This window comes from Lolium perenne, chromosome 2, assembly GCF_019359855.2.
Source record: "Lolium perenne isolate Kyuss_39 chromosome 2, Kyuss_2.0, whole genome shotgun sequence".
Taxonomy (NCBI): Eukaryota; Viridiplantae; Streptophyta; class Magnoliopsida; order Poales; family Poaceae; genus Lolium; species Lolium perenne.
The window spans coordinates 164858523-164864522 of NC_067245.2; positions in this window are offsets into that span (position 1 = coordinate 164858523).

Sequence of the window (6000 nt, forward strand, 5' to 3'; positions counted from 1 at the left end):
CGGTGTGATGTGTGAGTAGTCTACCCCTGGACTATGGGTCCATAGCAGTAGCTAGATGGTTGTCTTCTCCCCATTGTGCTATCATTGTCGGATCTTGTGAGCTGCCTAACATGATCAAGATCATCTATCTGTAATTCTATATGTTGCGTTTGTTGGGATCCGATGAATAGAGAATACTTGTTATGTTGATTATCAAAGCTATGCTTATGTGTTGTTTATGATCTTGCATGCTTTCCGTTACTAGTAGATGCTCTGGCCAAGTAGATGCTTGTAACTCCAAGAGGGAGTACTTATGCTCGATAGTGGGTTCATGCCTGCATTGACACAGGACGATGTGACAGAAAGTTCTAAGGTTGTGTTGTCTTGTTGCCACTAGGGATAAAACATTGATGCTATGTCTAAGGATGTAGTTGTTGATTACATTACGCACCATACTTAATGCAATTGTCTGTTGCTTTGCAACTTAATACTGGAGGGGGTTCGGATGATAACCTGAAGGTGGACTTTTTAGGCATAGATGCAGTTGGATGGCGGTCTATGTACTTTGTCGTAATGCCCAATTAAATCTCACTATACTCATCATGATATGTATGTGCATGGTCATGCTCTCTTTATTTGTCAATTGCCCAACTGTAATTTGTTCACCCAACATGCTGTTCGTCTTATGGGAGAGACACCTCTAGTGAACTGTGGACCCCGGTCCAATTCTCTTTACCGAAATACAATCTCTTTGCAATATCGTTTTCTCGTTTTCTCGCAAACAATCATCTTCCACACAATACGGTTAATCCTTTGTTACAGCAAGCCGGTGAGATTGACAACCTCACTGTTTCGTTGGGGCAAAGTACTTTGGTTGTGTTGTGCAGGTTCCACGTTGGCGCCGGAATCTCTGGTGTTGCGCCGCACTACATTCCGCCGCCATCAACCTTCAACGTGCTTCTTGGCTCCTCCTGGTTCGATAAACCTTGGTTTCTTTCTGAGGGAAAACTTGCTGCTGTGCGCATCATACCTTCCTCTTGGGGTTGCCCAACGAACGTGTGAAATACACGCCCTCCAGCATATTTTCTTGCGCCGTTGCCGGGGAGATCAAGACACGCTGCAAGGGGAGTCTCCACTTCTCAATCTCTTTACTTTGTTTTTGTCTTGCTTAGTTTTATTTACTACTTTGTTTGCTGCACTAAATCAAAATACAAAAAAATTAGTTGCTAGTTTTACTTTATTTTGCTATCTAGTTTGCTATATCAAAAACACAAAAAAATTAGTTACTTGTTTTACTTTATAATATCATGCATGTTTTTATTACACTAGTTTGGCATAATGGACAAGAATGATCTTCTTATTCTATTTCCTGATTTAAAACATGGATTGTTTGATGCGAAAATTAAAAAACCTATGGAATCTTATTTGCATGCTGGTAGTAATATTAGTATGAACGCTTTGAACACCGTTGTTGATAATAATATAGAAAGTTCTAAGCTTGGGGAAGCTGGTTTTCATGATCTTTTTATTCCCCCAAGCATTGAGGAGAAAATTTACTTTGATGATACTTTGCCTCCTATTTATGATAATGATATTGGTCTTTTAGTACCACCTGTTATGGAGGATAAATTTGATTATGATTACAATATGCCTCCTATATTTGATGTTGAGAATAATAATGATAGCTACTTTGTTGAATTTGCTCCCACTACAACTAATAAAATTGATTATGCCTATGTGGAGAGTAATAATTTTATGCATGAGACTCATGATAAGAATGCTTTATGTGATAGTTATATTGTTGAGTTTGCTCATGTTACTACTGAAAGTTATTATGAGAGAGGAAAATATGGTTGTAGAAATTTTCATGTTACTAAAACATCTCTCTATGTGCTGAAATTTTTGAAGCTACACTTGTTTTATCTTTCTACGCTTGTTGCATTATGCTTCTTGAACTTGTTTATTTACAAGATTCCTCTTCATAGGAAGCATGTTAGACTTAAATGTGTTTTTAATTTGCCTCTTGAAGCTCTCTTTTGCTTCAAATACTATTTCTTGCGAGTGCATCATCAAAACTGCTGAGCCCATCTTAATGGCTATAAAGAAAAGCGCTTATGGGAGACAACCCATGTTTTTACCTACAGTACTTTGTTTTTATTTTGTGTCTTGGAAGTTGTTTACTACTGTAGCAACCTCTCCTTATCTTAGTTTTGTGTTTTGTTGTGCCAAGTTAAGCCGTTGATAGAAAAGTAAGTACTAGATTTGGATTACTGCACAGTTCCAGATTTCTTTGCTGTCACGAATCTGGGTCCACCTCCCTATAGGTAACTCAGAAAATTAAGCCAATTTACGTGCATGATCCTCAGATATGTACGCAACTTTCATTCAATTTGAGCATTTTCATTTGAGCAAGTCTGGTGCCATTTTAAAATTCGTCAATACGAACTGTTCTGTTTTGACAGATTCTGCCTTTTATTTCGCATTGCCTCTTTCGCTATGTTGGATGAATTTCTTTGATCCACTAATGTCCAGTAGCATTATGCAATGTCCAGAAGTGTTAAGAATGATTGTGTCACCTCTGAATATGTCAATTTATAATGTGCACTAACCCTCTAATGAGTTGTTTCGAGTTTGGTGTGGAGGAAGTTTTCAAGGATCAAGAGAGGAGTATGATGCAACATGATCAAGGAGAGTGAAAGCTCTAAGCTTGGGGATGCACCCGGTGGTTCACCCCTGCATATATCAAGAAGACTCAAGCGTCTAAGCTTGGGGATGCCCAAGGCATCCCCTTCTTCATCGACAACATTATCAGGTTCCTCCCCTGAAACTATATTTTTATTCCATCACATCTTATGTGCTTTTTCTTGGAGCGTCGGTTTGTTTTTGTTTTTTTTGTTTTGTTTGAATAAAATGGATCCTAGCATTCATTGTGTGGGAGAGAGACACGCTCCGCTGTAGCATATGGACAAGTATGTCCTTAGGCTTTACTCATAATATTCATGGCAAAGTTTCTTCTTCGTTAAATTGTTGTATGGTTGGAAACGGGAAATGTTGCATGTGGTAGTGTATAATAAAATACTTGTAGAACATTGAGCTTTGATAACTTGATTCTTTGCAAATGTTTTGAGATATTTAGATGGTAAGGCTTGCTGGATAAATGAGTTAAAATTAGTAGTGGATTGTTGTCTTCAAGCTTGTGCCATACTACAAACTCTATTTAAATAGTTGAAGGCGTAGTTGGACTTGATAGCTTTCCATGTCTGAGAGTTCATCGTAATAACTAAGTTGTGCTGAAGGTCGAGGGAGCTAGCGGGGTACTTGTGCCACCGTGAACGGCCCTCCTTGGAGTAAATTTTAATCATGCTCTTAATGATGAACCTGCTAGTTGTTTGCAATAAGCTTGTGAGTTCTTTTTGACTAATGTTAAGCTACGGTTTTTGGCACTTCCACCATCCAAATTTGCTAGCCTCTTCGGTACTGTGCATTGCCTTTTGCTCACATTGAGAATTGTGCATACTTCGCCGGTACATCCAAACCCGTGGGAGAACTTTCTCTTGTTCTCCTACACATAAGCCCATACATCTCCTCAAAACAACCACCATACCTACCTACCACAGCATTTCCATAGCTGTTCCGAGATATATTGCCATGCAACATCCATTTTTACATTACATGCCATGTTGTCATTTATTATTTATATATTGCTTTGCATGATCATATACAGCTGATGTGTGGTTTACCCATGTTACGCTAGATCATTGCACATCCTGCTACACCGGGCAGAGGCATACGATTTCATACATCATGTTTCATTCATTATGAGTTATTTGTACCAAAAAGTGTGTTGTCATATTAGGATGTTGCCCCTAAAAATGGAAAGAGCCGTGGAGGCCATCAAAAAGAAAAGAAAAAGAGAAGAAAGAAAAAAAATGAAAAGAAAGAAAAAAAAGAAAAAGAAAAAAAAAGAAAAAAAGAAAAAAGAGAATAAAGAAAAAGGGGGCAGCATTACTATCTTTTATCCACACTTGTGCTCATGTTTTAGCACCAGCATTATTCATAGTCATCATTTGTGCTCATGTTCAGCACCTACATTCATATGAGAGAGTTTTCATGTTTTACTAGTATAACTATGTGGGGAATTTACACTATAGAACTTGGGTTGTATATTCCAATGATGAGCCTCCTCAAAAGTGCTCTAGGTCTTCGTGAGCAACCAAGTTGGATGCACCCCCACTAGTTCCATTGGAGAGCTTTCATACACATATAGCTCTATGTGCATCCGTTGCATGGCAATCACTACTCCTTGCATAGCTTCGATCATAAGGTTTCCTCTTGTCTAATGGTCATTTACAGCTTTGCAAGCCTTTCTTCCATTTGGCCTTCCAAACCCCCATTAACGTTCTTTATGCCATAACATCCTGGTGCTAATACCAAATGCTTGCGCTCACCGGTTGAGTAGACTTCAAACAGTTGATTCATGATGTTCATGTTTATGTTTACTTGACTGAATCCTTCTTATGTTGTGAAAATTTACTTGATGCTTGGAATGAAGGATAGAACTTCTATGCTGAATACTTAATACATCTTTAATGAACTTTGTACGGTTGCATGTCTTTAAAGCAATAGTTCATGAAAACTTTTAGCTTGTCTAACTCTTGCATTATCATCTCTTATGTCAATATAGATACTTGCTTTGAATGATTTGATCTCAGCTCATATGCTTTACAAATAGTATGATCAAGATTATGATGGCATGTCACTCCGTAAATTATCTCGTGTTATCGTTTTACCTGCTCGGGACGAGCGTAACTAAGCTTGGGGATGCTGATACGTCTCCGACGTATCGATAATTTCTTATGTTCCATGCCACATTATTGATGTTATCTACATGTTTTATGCACACTTTATGTCATATTCGTGCATTTTCTGGAACTAACCTATTAACAAGATGCCGAAGTGCCGATTCTTTGTTTTCTGCTGTTTTTGGTTTTGAGAAATCCTAGTAAGGAAATATTCTCGGAATTGGACGAAATCAAAGCCCAGGGGCCTATTTTCTCACGAAGCTTCCGTAAGTCCGAAGGAGAGACGAAGAGGGGCCACGGAGGGGCCACACCCTAGGCGGCGCGGCCCCCTTGGCCGCGCGGCCTGTGGTGTGGGGCCCCGTGCCGCCTCTTGACCTGCCCTTTCGCCTATAAAAAGTCTCCGTGACAAAAACCCCGCATCTGAGAACCACGATACGGAAAACCTTCCGAGAGACGCCGCCGCCGCCGATCCCATCTCGGGGATCCAGAGATCGCCTCCGCACCCTGCCGGAGAGGGGAATCATCTCCCGGAGGACTCTACGCCGCCATGGTCGCCTCCGGTGTGATGTGTGAGTAGTCTACCCCTGGACTATGGGTCCATAGCAGTAGCTAGATGGTTGTCTTCTCCCCATTGTGCTATCATTGTCGGATCTTGTGAGCTGCCTAACATGATCAAGATCATCTATCTGTAATTCTATATGTTGCGTTTGTTGGGATCCGATGAATAGAGAATACTTGTTATGTTGATTATCAAAGCTATGCTTATGTGTTGTTTATGATCTTGCATGCTTTCCGTTACTAGTAGATGCTCTGGCCAAGTAGATGCTTGTAACTCCAAGAGGGAGTACTTATGCTCGATAGTGGGTTCATGCCTGCATTGACACCGGGACGATGACAGAAAGTTCTAAGGTTGTGTTGTGCTATTGCCACTAGGGATAAAACATTGATGCTATGTCTAAGGATGTAGTTGTTGATTACATTACGCACCATACTTAATGCAATTGTCTGTTGCTTTGCAACTTAATACTGGAGGGGGTTCGGATGATAACCAGAAGGTGGACTTTTTAGGCATAGATGCAGTTGGATGGCGGTCTATGTACTTTGTCGTAATGCCCAATTAAATCTCACTATACTCATCATGATATGTATGTGCATGGTCATGCTCTCTTTATTTGTCAATTGCCCAACTGTAATTTGTTCACCCAACATGCTGTTCGTC